Source organism: Haliaeetus albicilla, chromosome 28 (genome assembly GCF_947461875.1).
Source record: "Haliaeetus albicilla chromosome 28, bHalAlb1.1, whole genome shotgun sequence".
Lineage (NCBI taxonomy): Eukaryota > Metazoa > Chordata > Aves > Accipitriformes > Accipitridae > Haliaeetus > Haliaeetus albicilla.
The window spans coordinates 6,592,147-6,610,371 of record NC_091510.1 but is presented as its reverse complement, the minus strand read 5'-3'; positions in this window follow the sequence as shown (position 1 = coordinate 6,610,371).

Genomic DNA, 18,225 nt, shown 5'->3' with positions numbered 1-18,225 from the left:
CCAATCATTTTCCAAATTTTGAAAGAAGCAGCATTTTTACCACATTGGGTGTGAAAGAACAGAATACGATAACATAAATGCACCAAAAGGAATTAATTGCCTTGTGTGTCAAATACAGTTTGAAATGCCTCCTGTGCACGGAAAGAGTGCTCTTTTGCAAAAGGTCATTAAACCAATGCATTTTAAGTCTTGCTTGTATGTTGATATTTGTATCTTTGGTTTTGAATCCTATACTTTGATCCTGGTGTAGAAATTATTTGAATTTTTAAAACGCAAAATAATAAAAAAGTGACATTTTAAAGACTTCTATTAAGGGCTTACATTCAGGTGGCCTAAATTCCAGTACCCAGCCTCATGCTTATCTCAGAGTGCTTATCTACTAGGAAAGATTCATTACATGTGGAGTATAGACCAGCTTAATGTTTGGCCCTGCTTGCTGTTAAACTTGGAATTAGAAACCTCTCAGACAGCCAGGAATGGGGTATGGGAATTTGTCCCTACACTTTTCAACTTGTATTCATTGGGAATAATCCTTATGTAACTATTCTGTTACTATTCAGCTTCTGTTAGGAGTAATCACATAATCACATTATTGTGTTAGATCCTTGAATTGTGATAACAAGTCAGTTCTGGTATAGAAGTAAGTTAAAAACTTACTACAACCTAGCTATTATTTACATGCACTGAAATAGGAAAGTAAAAGTGAAGGAAAACATGTTTCTTGTGACTTAAGCCTAGAATACCAGGCCTTCTGAGAAGGATTGTGTCTTTTCAGGAATTCACTCGGAAAAATAATCACCTGAACATACCAGTTGTCGTACTTAGAAAATAAAGTGTTCTCACATTAATATGCTCTTTAAACTGTGCGGTGATTACAGACAGCATGGGAACGGAGAAGAAAAGGCAGATTCAGAAATCCTTCTCCTAGATCTGCAAACGTCTTCTTGTGAAGCACTGGGAAAATGTTTAAGAGCCTGATTTTAATAGCAAAATTTTATAATAAGGAGCTACTTATTTTGTTCATACTAAGTCTTTCAAGATGCTTTATTCATGAGGAATTTTAGGTTAAATAATACCTACTGAAATTACTTAAAAAGATATTCAGTTAAGGACTAAAAAGAAGCCTAAGTATTTGGTGCTGTTCCCATTGAAAATTTACTTCCTTGACTTCCATGGAAGAAGGATTAGATTGATAATAACGATTTTGTTTCCTGTAGTGATCAGGTATGTCATTGATTTAATTGGCCTTTGGATCAGGTCTCAAACAGCTTTCAGATCTGCACTAGCTGCAGATCTGAAGGAGAGCTCTGGAATACCACTCTGCTCTTTTTTCGTCATTATGGCAAGAATCAGCAAAAACACATTTCAGAGGTGAATTATAACTCTTTTTAAAAGCTGACAAAATTCCTCTCTGATATCCCAAGAGAAACACTTTGTACACGTTACGATGAAAACAGTGTAATTAGTGTCATAATTTAAAGTCAGCTTTAGGAAACTCCTGATTCAGTTCTGGAGAACTCCAAGCTGCTGCTTCTGTCCAAGGGACACCAACGGGGCTTCGAAAGTCCTTTGAGAGAACTGTTGTGTCAGACGCACACGTAATTCTTTTCTAATGATTGTTAAATCAGGGCGCTTTTTGGAATTAACGGAATGGCATCCTCCAGCTATGGTGCTTTTTTTTTTTTTGCCTCCATAGAGGGCTCCTACCCAGATGCATGCACAGCCTGGTTTTCTATTGCAAATCTAAAGAACCAGTATACCTGTCATCGTAAGAACTGGACTTTAACTGCCTGTTTTCATTGTCTTGATTTACGGTACTTACAAGTTCATTCCCCCTGGCAGAGACTCAGACAGGGAAATCTGCATCTCCTCTCTCAGGATGTATTTCTTTAAAAATACTGTAATCCTTTTTTCCTGGAATTTTACAAAACAGCAGCCAGAACCTCAGCCAGTGTAAACTGGCCTCCTATATTGACCATGACAGAGCTCTGCTAATTTAGATTAGCTGATTATCTGGCCTATGGTTTTTAACTTTCAAAAATGCAGAAGGCTTTTTCAGGGAACAAAAGAGCTCTGCTTGACCTTTAAAATTACTTACACACAAGGGAGACAAGAAATGCCTGTGTTTGTTCTTAATCCCTTACTGCTTTAAAATTTAAACAAGTGCTTTAAAAATAGTTTAGGCCAATGTTAAGCACTTTGATGGGACTAACAACATTCTCACTTTTTTCTTTTTTTTCTGAAACCTTCTCCAATTTAATTTTGGCCAAGGTTAGACCTGTAAGTAAGTACTAAGCTAACTTTGCACTGGGGAATAGAGGAAGTTAAATACTGAGAGGCATTTTGGTGTTTGCCTTATTACTGTCTAAATAAGGCTGTGAGTGAAAGAAACATTACGGCAGTTGACCTGGAAAAAGATTCACAGATAAATTGTAGGTTTATCTAATCGTTGTACTCAACCTGAGACGCAAAACTGCTCTACAACCGTGCTGTCTTTCCCTCCCCTAGCTTTCATTCCACCAAGTCTTCCAGTTACAATCATTTTATCACACAGCTGGCCTTTAGCACCCACCTGTCTTCCTTGACGGTGACAGTGATATGCATCCGACAATTTTTATTGCCCGTTAACACAAATTGAGTTGCGCGACTTGGAGATTTGGGGCTTTCACTTCATTACCTTGTACAGCATTTAAAGCATCCACCCGGTTTCCAAGTCAACCCTGCTTGGCCAGGATCAGCCGCACCTCGCATTAATTCTGCCTATGCCTTTTTTCCACAGCACAGGCAGTTCTCTGCAGGGTGACTTCTGCAGTCCAAGAAGCATGGAATTATATCACACAGAACGTTAAGGAGAACAGGTAACGCGCTTCCAGTTGTTTTAGGGGTAGGTGCCTGGAGCTAACAGCTAATAGTGGGGAGCTCCGGCAATGGGAGGAGGAATGGGAGACACGGCAAGGCAGGCGATTCCTGGCCATAAGCCCCCTCCTCTCCTCCCCTGCAGGTGGCTGTGCTGCAGCCACACCAGCCCTCTCGGCAGGGCTTTACCTTCACCCTCCAGGAGGGTGGTGTCAATGGAGTATGTCCAGTTCTCATAGGAAGGCAAATTTTGCTGCTCTGAGGATGAAGGTAGAATTTGGTTTTGCTTGCACAACTGAAGTTTTGAACTAGGTTTTTACCAACAGAAATTATACTGTGTGCAGTCAGGTGAAAAGACCATTGACGCTCCTGTATTGGATATAGGCTTCATGTGCACGAATGTGTTGATTCAGTGCAGTAGTTTTGTTTTGAAACTCTTACTCATCCCCACTTAAGGCACCTTGGCTTGGTTTCTAGAGCAAGTTTTGTGCACGCATACTGCTTTCCATCTGTGTGAAATTAAACAAGAAGCTTTTCTCCAGGAACTTACAGATGTGCTCTAGCCCTTAGGGGTGGTCCAAACCACGGACCTGTCCTTGGAGCAGCTGTGAATCATGTCCGTGATGGGGATGTTCAGTTCAAGGCATCAGAGCAGATCTAGTCTGGAGGACAAGCCGTGGAACATACATAAGGTGGATGTAGGGGCATCAGCAGCTTCAGTCTGCCAATCTCCTTTCGTTTGCTGAATTACGTGATAGCATAGATGTAGCCTTAGCTGCCCGATGAGAGATTTATAGGCTCTTAAGACTTTCCATGGAACTAGCCCACAGCTAGAAAGAGGAAAGTGTAAATAGTCTGTGGTAGATGATGTCTATGGGAACACCTAGAGGCTTATATTTTATAGAGTTGTTTGGTGGGAATGCGTGCTTCGTGCCATCATTTCCTGGGAAGCAAAAAGCACTCCACAAAACAGATGCATTTTTAGACACTCTTGCTTCATTGCACAATTGGAGCTCTAACTTTGATCAGTTCTTGAGCTTGCCAGTGGGCATAAAAAGCTCAGAGGTATAGACCTTATGTACCCTTTGGATCTTGTTTATTGGTTGAGCTCAAAGTGATGAAACTGAAGAAATCCATGTCGCAGAATATAAAAGACATTAAGTTCTAAGACAGTATCTTTATTGACTGGATAATTAAGCTCTGCTGCTCGGTTCCTGAACAGCTCTGGTGCTGCACTCCTGAATAGTTATATGAATAATGTCATTTATCTATTCTTATCTAGAAAGTTATTATATTTAATGTTATACAAATGTATTAAACATATGCTGAACAAACAGAATTTTTTGCTTACATTATTTCTGTTATAACGTAATTCTGTTTAAAAATTCTGATATCATAGCCCATATAAGACCAAAAAAATCCTAACTCCAAAACCAAAAACCCAGACAGGGAAAGAATAAACTTATTCTTACTTTTTAACTTTTTTTTGGTGTTTGTTTTGATTTTCTGTTGTATCCAGTGAATGAATTCCAGATGTTTTCATAGTCTTCCCACTTATTTCTCATACTATGCTATGTATTTAATTAGGCAATGTTTGCTGTGTTTGAAAGTTTTTCTCCTTTTGGATCTGTTTTTTGATTATATGATAGATATCATATGATTATATAAATAGATATCATAGTACATATTAAATATTACATATTATAGGTTGTATATGTTATACATTATATATTTTATATTTATTTTATATAGATAATGTTTTATATAATTTTCATCATTACAGTCTGCACACAGATGAGAAGGGAATCACATACTGTAATGTCATGTATCACATACAGCATAAAATTTCAACCTGTCACATGACTATAGCCCAGCAAATTCTGTTTCGTCTAAATGGATCCTTTCAATAACAACTTCATAGTGATTTGAAAATCAGAGAATCACAAGCCTTTTGTAATCTATTTCAGTAGAAAAATCACACTGTGTCCCCAGAACAGTCAATCATTTGGGGAAAAGAGATTTTGCTCTTGCATGTTCTTCATAGTGTTTGACTTGGCATCCTGCGTTTTTTGTAAAATGAACAAGAGAACATGAATGCTATCTACAAACACTCACTGGAAGTGAGAGAGATATATTCCAATGCATTATTGCTTTGCCTGTTTGAACCTTAATTGTGCAGATTTATCCCAAGTAATGTAATTTTTGAATTTATGAAGAAGCTGATCAATTTAGTAGTAACATTCCCCATCACTTGACCACTCAGTGCAAGCATGAGCCTCAGTATAAATTCCTTATGGATAAGGCTTTGTTTTTAGCTCATGGTGAATACTTTCCCTTCCCTATTTGAAGGGAAGCACTCTTTGATGTTGGTGACATGCATACATTAGTAAGAGTGGTACCAGTATCTCCCAGAACTGGATACGCAGTCATGAGGGCCACATTAAGAAGGTGGGTGAACCTGCTGGAGTCTTACTTGTTGCACATTTTCATTCTCAATAGAGTTCTAGCTGAGAGCTAAGACAACTTTTTAAATTTTTAAACTATCACTAGACTATTAGAAAGACTGCAGAGAAATTATATTATAGAAAAGGTACTGTAGAGCTTTACTTCAAAAAACTAAATGGAATAGCTTAATACTTGATTTTCTTTTATGTAGAATTGTTTTTTACATGAACTTAGATTTGATAGATTTCGTAAAAGCCTCATGTTTTTAAAAAAGCATTGAAGCAGGAAAGCCTCATGTTTTTAAAAAAGCATTGAAGCAGGATAATTACTCATAATTAGCATAGAGAAAAAGGAGAAATAGCTACAAACTTAGGACATAAATGTTGACCTAAGTTTTTGACAAAGCACTGATTCCTGCATTTTTAAATGTCATTAAAGGGCTTATAAAGGGCAAGGAGTAAGAGTGCTGTGTTTGCTGACAAGACCAGAAGCCTTTCTTTTCCTAAACAAGTGTATACGGTACTGCTGTTTACAGTACTGCATATTTTATATTTAAGTGAGACCTATAAGGCAGAATTTATGGAATATGTTAAGATTTTGCACTCTGAAACATTTTAATAGCTAGTTTCATACATATGAAGGAGGTATTCAAGATTTCAGAAAACACTCAACTTCTGTAAAACAAATGTGAATGAAAGATTTGTATGTGTCCATGAAGTGAGCCACAGATCACTGAATCATATTCATGGATATGACTATCAGTCTACAAAAAAAGCCCCCTAATTAATAGCACTGCAGATACAAACAAAATTGGATTTTCATTGAGTCATTCCTGTATTGGTAACTCTGGATGCAGTACTTCTGAGTAACTCTGTTGCGTTGCCTTCCCATAGAAGCCATATATGTGTACAGAAATGTCTACTTTCTGCTGTGATGTGACAGTACATATATTCAAGATGTCAGTGCGAATCACATTATCGCCCCTATCACAGAGTACCCAAGCTATGCTGTTGTCATTCCTGGTGCTCCAGCCTTCAGCCAGGAGAGGTCCAAAAGGCTCGTCAGTCAGTGCAATAATTTCTGTGACAAACGTATCCTTCTAGGCACTCACCAGCCCCGGCTGCTTTGAGCAGTGACTATTTGTCGAGGTTTAACCCCGGCCGGCAACTCAGCCCCACGCAGCCGCTCGCTAACTCCCCCCACAGAGGGATGGGGGAGAGAATCGGAAGGGTAAAAGTGAGAAAACTCGTGGGTTGAGATAAAGGCAGTTGAATAGGGAAAGCAAAAACCATGCGCAGAAGAAAAGCAAAGCAAGGAATCCATCCGTCCCTTCCCACGGGCAGGCGGGTGTTCAGCCATCTCCAGGACAGCAGGGCTCCAGCACGCAAAGCGGTCACTTGGGCAGACAAACGCCATCACTCCCAACGTCCCCCCTTCCTTCGTCTTCCCCCATGACGTCCCATGGGCTGGAACATCCCTGGGGTCAGCTGGGGTCAGCTGTCCCGGCTCTGTCCCCTCCCGACTCCTCGTGCCCCCCTCGCTGGTGGGGGGAGAAGCAGAAAAGCCCTCGGCTCTGTGTGAGCACGGCTCAGCAATAATGAAAACATCCCTGGGTTATCAGCGCTGCTTCCAGCACAAAGCCAAAACACAGCCCCATACCAGCTACTGTGGAGAAAATTAGCTCTACCCCAGACGAAACCAGCACACTATTCAAGAGAACCCAAGCCAGATTATTTAATTTACTGTGCCTTATAGCCGTCAAGTCTGACTGGATTCTCCTTCTGCACAAAATGGCAGAAATCCTGAAATGGCAGAAAAAATGTCATATCCTTAATATAGCCCAGGCCTGCAGTTTCTACACAGCTCCTGAGTATTTGTCCATCCCAGCTCTTATTCTGCACAGCCAAATTTCTGTAGAATTGGGAGTTATGGGATTCAGACCTGGACAGTCCTCTGTTGGCCTTCCCTTGATGCCACGCTGCTTTGTCTTTTAGCACTCCTGCTAACTCCTCTCTGTTCTCATCCAGCTCTCTTCACTTGCTACTTCTAAATGTCTTAACAATATCACTTGATTTACCCTGTGCACTTCTGTTCCTTTATACCGATTCTTTCTGATGTGCCTTTTGTCGAGTTCCACCTCTTGCATGATTCGTTTCTGCTTCAGTTGTGCCTAATGAAGCAAAAGCCATTCCTCCTCTCTTCTTTGTGTCTCAGACTACTTGTGTGTTTGATAAGATTTCTTTCAGTAAGTTCTCGCTTTCCTACTTTTCTTTTCCCTTCCTGTACCTTCCCAGGAGATCAAAACCACACGTTCCTGAATTGGATTTTATAACATCTGTTTTATTGTCATTATTCTCTTGCTTTCACTCCTTCCCTTCCCTGCTCTTTTTAGAGTGGTACTGCAGTATTTCTGATCAGTTGCATACAAATGATTGTCCGTTTTCCTCTTCTCAACTGCTTCCTCTATCTGTTAGAGTCTTCTAAATCAGTAGCCCCCTAATAATTCCCTCTACCTCTAAGATAAAACAGTGAGCCTGAGTATATTGCAATATCTTACTGGAGAGTCTGGGGAAAAAAACTTCTTTCAAATGGACGTAGCCATAGTAGTCTCATGTCCTGACAATATACATATTCTTTTTTCACTTTTACTTTCATTTGTGGACAGTCTTCCATTGAGCTTCTCAGCTCTTCCTGTATATCAGGTAATATATTTTATACATCTAGTATGTTGTACATCTATTACAACATATAGCAGTCTTAATTTACAGTAGAGTGCCTTCTCCCATTTTTCCTTGCTTGTTCTTCCTGAACGTCACATTTGTGGCAGCAATATGTCAGTCCTGTGACTGGCTTTTAAATTGCCAATTAAACCGCTATCTTCATTATTTACCAAAAATGGATAAACATTCAGTTTGTCCATGAGTTTCTCTCTGATACTGATTTTCTCTTAGATGACTCAAATATTGCATTCGAATCTATATTATTTGTGAGTACTTGAATATTTTTTTCTTTTTGAAAGCATGAAGGTAAAACTCAGAAAGCCAGTTTTATTTCTTGAAGCTGCAAGTGACACTTGGTGTCATTCAGCTTGCAGAGATGGTGAATTGCTACTGAGCTTGAGCTTGACCTTGAGTTTCTAACAGTGTTCTAATGCATACATGTGTATAGGATGAGAATTGGTATACTGGATTGAACCAAAGCCCAGCTAGCCTGGCAGCCTGTCTCCAGCAGTGCCGAAACTTAATGAATCATAGAATTACAACATCGTTCAGGTTGGAGGGAACATCAGAAGATCTTTAGTCTAACCTCCATCTTCTCAGTAGCCTCTTCTTAGGTTTTGGAAGACAACTATTAGGTCCGTCCTATGTCTTCTCTTCTCCAGGACAACAAATACAGAAGTAGAGACAACCTATAGTATTGCTTCCCCAGAATCCTCTCCTGACTTCCAAGAATTTGTGGGTCAGTGCCTAAATTTCTGTGTCAGGGATGATAATAATTTTAATAGCCTTTGATCATCTTGTCTTTCATTAACTCTTTGAAAATTTTGTGGCAAAAAGCTTCATAGCTCAGCTATGTTACCTTGTTGTTTTGAGCAGCCAATCACTAGTTTTATGTGATGAATCCTACTTCTTCTTATTTGAAGAAAGAGGGTACAGTCTATTCAGTGGCATAATGATGCTCTCTGTTTTCTTCTTAATACTTTCAACATTGTTTTTCTGATAGTTACTGAATACTGAGCACAGAAACATCTACTGTAATCCTCGAACTCATCCCTGTGGGGTATAGGTCCATTAACATTTTTGTTTTCTCTTGTGCAGCACTTTACATTTATCTTCACTGAATCATACCTGCCATTTTAACATCCAGTCACTACCTCTCATGCTTTCCTTCTATGCGTCATAGCTGATGCTTATCTTTACTATCCTTGAATAATGTAATAGTCACAGGAAGCACTGTCACCTTGCTATTTTCTGAAATTTTGAGCAGCACAGTCCCAGCATGCAAACATGTAGACCTTCTTCCAGGGATCAAATTAATCCTACCTGGTGTTTCCTATCTTTATCCTGTCTTTATTTCATGAGCAAATGTTTGCTCTTAGTCTAAGTCCCCACAAAAGCTTTTGATGAAACACCTCGTTGGATGCTTTTTGGAAATCCAGGTAGACTGCAGCAGCTGTGTCATGGTTTAACCCCAGCCAGCAACTGAGCCCCACACAGCCGCTCGCTCACTCCCCGCCTCCAGCAGGATAGGAGGAGAAGAGAATTGGAGGGGTAAAAGTGAGAAAACTCCTGGGTTGAGATAAGAACAAGCTTGTTGCCTCCTTCGAAGAATGCCAGGAGGCTGGTAAGGCAAAGCCTCCCTTCCCAATAACGCCTTGAGCTCTTCTGCAGTATATTGTATTTGTTTGTGTCTCCTGATTCTGGTCTTTGCTGTAATTATCAGCAATTTGTCCAGTGCAGACGGTAAGCTTACTAGTCTCTAGCTCATTGGGTCTGTCCTGGAACCCATTTTTAGAAACAAGCATCACATCTGCCCCCTCCCAGTCCACGGGTGCTTAGGCACTTCTAATTCAAAGGTTGCACATCACACTTACCAGCTAAGCTGTTTTGTCCTTGAGTTTTTTGGTGAATGACATCTGGTCCTGGCTATTATCATTAATTTTATCTATTTCTTCCGTAGACTCTTCTACCAATGCTTAAATTACAGCTCCTGTAACGAGTTCCCAGTAAAGAAGGTTTCTGGCCTGAGACCCTTTTCACATGTATCCACAGTGAACGCAAAAATAGAGGATTAATTTTGTTTCTTTTTTATGGCCCTGTCTTCCCTGAGTGCTCCTTTTATCCTCTGAATATCTGCTGGCTCTCTGGACTCCCTGACAGACTTCCTGTGCCTGATACCTTTGAAAAAATATTTATTGTTGTTTTTTGCAAACTTTCTTCAAGTGGTCTTCTCGTTTGCCTTACTGTGGTTTTATATTTAACCTGCCAAGGTTTCGTCCTCTCTAGTTTCCATATTTGGACACCACTTCAACGTTTTCAAACTTGCCTTCTTGCATTTACTAATCTTTCTTGCACTGTTGTTTAGCCATGCTGGCTTCCTTTTGCTTTTCTCAAATCTTTCATGACAGGAAGCATGCATATCCTTTTTACCTTCTGTATAGTCTCTAAGTTGTGCTCATGCTGCTGGCGGAGATTTAACTCTTTTAGTCAGCATTTAATCATCTTTTAGCTACCCTTTTTAGCATATTTTTAACAAGCTGCATTATTCTTAGGTAGTTCTTTAAGGAGTTGACCGCAATCATAATTACTTTTTAATATTTTTTGTTGTTGTTGCTGCTGCCAATGTTTAAAGCATATTGTGGTCACTTTCACAGAGTTCTTCTTTGTCGGTAAGTCATGATGAAGACAACAGAGTTGAATTAAAATAGAACATACATCCAGAGGGCAAAAACACACAAATTTTGTCCAGTTTCTTAAGTACCATTATTTCCCCTAAATGCTTTCCTAGTATTCTTCATTTTGGAATCGAGCTTCCCTCTAAGCTCCAGGCTGGAGACAGGCTAAATAATTCTGTGTGGTGCAATCTACTGCATCAGTGTCTATCTGTTTAAGAGTGGGAGTGAAGCATACAGGCAATTATTTTAAATATGCTTTAGTATATCTGGTTAGACTCTGTTGCAGAAGCATCTCGCCTATGTCTTGGCACAGTCACATGCTAATAAATGTCAGAAGAGCAGAATAAAACAGGCTGCTTGGACCCTAGGGATTCACCTAACCTGGAGGAATCTTCATGAGACTCTTTAAAACACAATTATAGCCCTTTTGTTTCACTGCATTCAATCTGACTAATTTTATTTTAATATAATTAACAATGTATATTCAAAATATATAAAATAGAGTGTAGATTTTTCAAATGGATTCATTATATCTACCTTCACCCTCTCTATAAATTTTCTCTTATCTCTCATAATAGACTTGGTGAAATAACCTGCTGAATTTACTCTGGGAAGCACTGTGATATCCGCCAAAATAGCAATTTTCACAATTGTCTCTAATTAACCAGAGAACAGTTGTGTTAGTGGTGCTGGCCACCTCTGACTATTTTTATTAATATGGGATGTGATTCATGGTGACTGAACATAAGGTACAGACTACATCAACTTATTTTGCTTGACGTTTCTTATAGAACTAATAAACTCCGTTATTTTTCTTTAAAAAGTAAGCTGCACAGCTTCATCTTTTCCCCAAATACGTTCCAAGTGCATAACACAGTAAAATAAATCCACATAGGTATGTTAATATTCCCCTAGTCCTATTGCTCTAAAAAGCTGCTTCTTCAACTAATCAAAATGTGACTGCACATTTTTAACAAGTCGTCTTCAGCCCAGCTGGAGCCCTTGCTTAGATAACACTGTATGGCCTCAGAAAGGGACAAAAGATAGAGTGTTTAGTCTAAGTTAAACTGTTTCAGATATTTCATTCAGAGGACTTCAAGCAGGAGCATAAGGCTGCAACGTAACTTTTAAGCTAATTTGTACTGGCATTGCCAGAATCTTACTGTTCATCCTCTCCAGCTCCATAGTCCACATCCCTCACATCAGCACTTGCAGTCATCTGACTCTGGAAAAAAAGAGTCAGTTCAAAAAGCTACACTGATGAAAGGATATTTCACTTTTTTTTTTTTTTTAAATGAGTTAATTTTCTTCCGGGCTGGCTTTCAGATCACCATGGAGTTAGAAAAGAGTGGAAACTGGTGGCAAGGGCAGAGAAGGAAACAGCAAAAGCAGAAGTTTCTGAAGCTCTATCTGACATACATAGACTTTGACTTCACCGTTCACTAGATCCTTGTGACAATGGGAATTAGTAAAACATTTCAGATTGCTTACTGCCATCTTCCAAGGCACCATCTACCCATCTTTAATGGCAGTTGCTGCAAAGGAAGAGAACCTGAAACGATAAAAAATAGCTGGGGTGAACAGGAGAAGTATTTGCTGTAGTGACTGTGGTAGAAAATTGTATTTTGAAGGGTGGAGAAAGAGCTTTTTTTGCAAAAAAGGGAGAGGACTAAGCAAGAGTTTTCAAAAGCACCTTGCCTTTAGTTACGGTTTTTCCTACCTGCTTAATAAAACTGGAATTTTCCCCAGTTTCCACATTCTCTCACAACCTTGCTAGAACGGATGTATTCACTGGGACGCCACAGTTATTTTCCCTGTATCTGCAGTTGGCAGAAGACATTTTGAAATAAATCTGGGTGAAGGGATTGGCACTACAGTGTTTACACTGAGTATTATGTTTTTAGGAAAGAAAAAATAAAAACATTTTCTTTCAATGAAAGGGCAAGCTATGAGAAAACCACCAGAAGTTGTGCAATTCAGATGATTATGAAATCTTCACATTTTTGCCCAGGATGTGATGTATCTAGCTGCCAAGTCTGGAAGTCATGTCTTTTTGTGTCACAGTAGGCTAACTCCCTGTTTACCACAGAGACTATCCCGCAACTTACTTCAGAAAATGGAGCCAGAGCAAGATTGTATGGTCTACAAATGCTGCTAGCTAAGATGGGACGCAAGTAAATATCAAATCTCTCTTATTTCCCGCCATGTACTATCTTTGTAATTGCGTATGACAATTCTCTGAGTTTTATTTCAACTTATGGCCTATTGAATCTCTCCCTTCTCCTTTCAGAAAAAAAAACCCCAAACCCAAACCTGGTTAATTTTGTTATGTTCCCAGTTTCAGTGGCTGGACCACATTGGATCAGAGCCTTCTGCAGCTGCAGCTACTTACCAACAACAGAGCAGTGTTTGAGAGAAGAGTTTACCCAAACCTCCTTCTTCCTACTATTCCCTCATGAGGGTCAACACTTAAGGAGTAGTAGCACACATTGCCCTGCTCTTAGTGGACAATTCCTTTGACTTTCTTGATGAATGGGGCTTCAGCTGAAGAACACTCCAGCGACTGAAGAAAAGGACGTAAGCTGGTTGCATTCAAAGCGCTGGTTGCTGTACAGTGTCCCTCGTTGAATTATGGAGCTGTTAAATAATAAGGCTATATACAAGCTCATTAACTGCTGGATGTGTGTGTGTGGATGACTGCTCTTTGATTTTGGCTGCTCCCACTCCCGAACATTTTGGATTGGATCTTTGTGTGCAGTGAAAAGAGAATATAGATCTTCAGCTCCACTGGTATCTTCCTTCCTTCTCCTGTATAATAAACCAGCTTGCTTTAGCCTCTTGTTTTTAGGATTTGAAATTCACATAAGAGATCAGTTTGCTGTCAAGATGTCTGTGAGAAACATCTGAAACATTTTAGTTTGATTAGCTTGATTGCTTCCCCCAAATATATTGTAGTGTTCTACAACTTTAGTTTGCGGCGTGGTGCCAGAAATGAAAGCTTTTTAGTTTTCAGCTAAGCTACCTTAGCTTCTTAAGCTTCTTTAATGACTGCAATGCATGGAGTCTGAAGATGTTAAATGAAAGAAGCTAACGAGGAGATGCATTAAAAAACTTCAAATCTCTTAGCATGATTAGATTTAGTTTCATTTTGGAAGCCGGGCAAAACTGACAGGAAGAGGAACAATATTTTACAAAACACACAAAGGAATTCTGAATTCTAACGAACACTAAGTTTTCTTACATTTCAATCAGTTAAAAAAGGGACTAATTTTTTTTTTCTTTTTTTTTTACATGAGATACTAGGCAGTGATCACATTTCTCTCATGTTGTTGCATTAATACCGGTGACCTCGCAAGGAATTTCTTTGTCTATTTTCTCTGAGAAGAACGAATCTTTTCGCATCCTGCGATTCCCTGGCCTGGCCAAGCACCCTGCAGGAGGGAGCAGGTCCTCGGTGCTCTCCTAAGAAGCCCTTCTCCTCCGCCGATGGGAGCCGCACGCTTGGTTTCAGAGGTTTCATGGGACGCATCCCTGCTGGAGGTGAGGACGAGTGGAGACCTTCCCAGTAAGGGCACGGCAAGTGGGATTTAGGTGGCAGGCAGGAGGGATCGGGGAAATGGCATGGGGATTTTGAGGGAAGAGTTGAGAAGAAGGGGGCTGCAGATAGAGCCTGGGGCAGACCTGAGAGGTAGGAGCCTGGTAGATTAGAAATGTGACTCCTGACACTGCAGGGGAGTGAAAAAGGGACGAAAGAGGAGAGCTCAGTTCTTGTGAGAAGCATTTTTACAACCTAATTGTAAGCCCAATCTTGCCAGTGAGCTGGGCTTGGTTTTTAGTTTGATGATGTCATAGCTGGCGAGCCATCTCTATCTGTGATGTCTATCATCATGGACAGACAGGGATAGAGAGCACTGAAAATTTAATTAAAAATGAATGGCGCTGTGAACATAACTAATGAGGTGCAGCATTCCAGACTGATCATCATGGGGGTTTTTTCTGATTAAGCTTAAAAGCTTGTTCTTAAATTTCGGTTCTGGATTTCCTAATGTTGCTGTAGAATTACACTGACATTAGTTATGTTGTTTTACATAACAATATCTATGATATTCATAATTGTATATTTTACTATTTTGTGTAACTCACAGGAATAGCAAGTCCTGGAGACTGGTGTTGGAGAGATTTGTAATTAAAATTAGACTGTAAAAACAGCACACTTACTCTGTGCATCTGACCTCTGCATATTAGGAGCTAATGTTTATTTTAATGTCAAAGCCAATTTTTTACGTGTTTTTATAACTGTTGCCGTGCAAATTAAGTTTCTGGTTTGTAAATTCAGTGATGGAAATTTTTGAAGATAAAATCATGCATTATACTAACATTTTGTCATTTCCTCTACCCTTCACATATTGTTTTCCTATGACTGTAAGCATTTCTACACAGGGGCTACGGCTTGGATTGCACCCCACGCTGCAGCGCTGTGTGAGGACAGCCAAGACAGCTCTAACGAACACCAGCAGCAATCTGGCGTGGCACTCAGGGTGGTTAAATCTCTGACATACAAAGTACAGTGGTTTGCCCTCGATCTTGTGACTGTGGCTAGGTATGTTCTGCTTCTTGTTTACAGCTAGCTCATGGATCACACCAATACGCTGCCATCTGTGTTGTATGTCAGGCTATTTTTCTGTGTTTATTCTGGACGCTTGGACAGCTTGTTGAGGTCTAATTGGGTCCTAAGGGGATACACACACACACATTTAATATTTATCTTGTGCATCATGACAACAAAAATTAATTCATGTTCCACTGTGAAATCCTGGGATTATTTAAACCTATATATTCCACTGAAAATGCTGGGATTTAGATGTAAATTTTATTATTGGAATCGATCTGATAGTCTTAAGCCTGTTGAACATATTTCAGTGTATATATTTCTACTAACTTCAAATCATGTTTGCGCCAGTTCTTTGACATACACATGAGAAAGCCCACAGTGTGACATTTCAGAATTAGTATGCAAGGCTGGCACAATTACAAGAACATTTATTATTTGTAAACTGAACAGATACAACACAAAAAATTAGAAGCATAATGCCAGTTCCACAATTTATTTTTTAAGAACAGACTCATACTTTTAAGATCCAAAGATCCACCTTAATGAATAGGTAGGAATAAAAATAGGTCTGTCCTTTCAGATATGTGCAGGTGTCTGAGGTGCATTTTAACAGCTTCTGCCCTTAACTTTCTTTTGGGGAGGGTAGACTAAGATTCCTGATGTTGTCAGCGCAGGGAATTACTTCAGTTCCTTCCTCCTAAGACAGGAATGACAAAAATATTATATATAACCTCCAGATATCAGAGGAGGAGGAAGTTACACCTATTACTAGTGTGAAGAATAACAAAATCATCTTTGGCTTTTCCTCCCTGGAAATGACTTCAGGGACAGAAAACTGTAAAAGTACTTATGACTCTGTGGATCTCTCCTTTGGCCATCTGAGACATTAAAACAATGTTTAGTTCTGCCTCTGTTACCATGCTCCTCACATAGAGCCATGCATTTTGTAGCAAAACTAAAGGCAACCTTCAAGATGTATACTAGCATTTATTGTATAGCCACCAGAGCTGTGTTGCTAGAAATGAACCACTTCATTATGGGATTTTATTTAACTCTGGCCAAGAGTATAGCAAAGCAGATTGTGCAACATTCTGTTTTTATGGTTTCTGTGTAAACATATTAAATAGATTTTTAATAAGAACTTCACGATACAGTCATTTATTAATAACAAACAGAGAATTTATACATCTGTTTCGTTAGTGACTTTTAGGAATTCTGATTATGGGAAACTTGCAAGATTAAACCTAAACATTCTAATTCTAAACATTACCAGGATTAAGTTGAGTGAGACTCAGGCCGTGCCAGCTCCACTGCAGGCTTTCAGAAAAGATGTCTCTTGTGAGTACATATGTTTCTGCCCATTCATTCAAAGCATGGTCTCTTTTCTTTTTTGTCTGTTCTCTAACTTGAACCCAGGACTGTTCCTATCTCTTTCCCACCCTTGATTTCTCTTCCCAGTCCCATTTTTCTGGCACAGACAGCTCTATTTCCTTCTTTCTGGCTTTCTTCTCATCTACATATCTCTTCCTTACAATTGTGTTCTGCTTATACTCTTTCTGCACTCCACATTCCTCCTCATCAACCCTTCTTCAGCTCCTCAGATGACCTTCCTAGTCGTCTTGCCTTGTCCCCACTGCTTTGAGAGAGGTGTCTTTCTCTTATTTCCAGGCTCTCAAACCTTCCCCTCCCTCCGTGCCACGCTCCCCCGACAGCAGCTGTAGATCCCAACCTGTCCCAGTGCCAGACTTCCAACACTCCATAGGTCCTGCTTCCAGTTTTCCCTCTTTTACTCACCTAGAGGTTCACAAAAACGTGAGTACTTGCCCAAATACTCTCCCAGTAGTCACATAACAAGCATCACCTGCTGGTTAAAAATTTGGGGTCAGGCTCTCCTCCAGTTGGCTAACGCTAGCCTTGAGCTCACGGTTTGATTCAACGCATGCACAGTGAGCACGGTGGGAGAATTTGAACTCAAATGTGAGCTGGAAGCCTGTGCTAACATGACAGCATACAGGTACCCTCTCAGTCTCTCCTCTTGCGTCTTATTCCATTTTGTAGGGAACAGTTATATTTTACAAGGGCAGAGAGGGAAGAAAGGGAAAGGGAGAATGTGTTCCAAACTTGTGAGTCTGCCAGCTGGAGTGGCAGCATATCAAAAAGAACATAATACATATGCAACACAATATAAATGACTAAATGACATGACTGTCACAAGGGGAGAATGCCCTCCTTTTAGTACGTGTCAGAATTCAGATGGTTGCAAATGACAGTGCCGCTGCAGAACACTTCTTTCAGGTATCAAACAATGCAGTCTAGTGAGGTTTTACAATATTTTCACTGTGGTTTTCTAAAGCATGATCATCTGCTATTGTTTGTATAAATGTCAGAATAATAATTCCAGAGACCACAAATCTGTGGTGTTTATTGCCATCTAAAAATGTGTATAAAAGTAAGAAAAACACATCACAGCCTTAAAATCTTCTAATTCAGTCTTTTTGTTTGATCCCACAAGTCCGAAACAGGAAAAGAAAAAGCCACAGTCATATTGATGGTGGTCTTCATCTGTGCCATTTAGAATTACAATTTATAACACTTTTCACTTTCTTAGTCATAGTGGTCTCTGTTGTTCCAGTCCTTTGGGGAGTTTGCTCTAAAATGTAATGGTTCTTTACAGGGCTTTTTTCATTATACTCTACTAAAATTCTCTTATTACATCCTCCTATCAACTTAATTTTTTCTTCTGTTCTTAGTGCCTTATCCTCCACTAATGTAAATCATCGTAGCTATTCTCTTCTCAAATAAACTGCACAGATTTATACTAGGTGAGGTTTTGTTTCCAAGCATTTGGACATAAATAGTAACTGTGAATAATAGTCTTTTTCTCTAACCATATCTTAATAAAGGAAAAAAAAAAGGT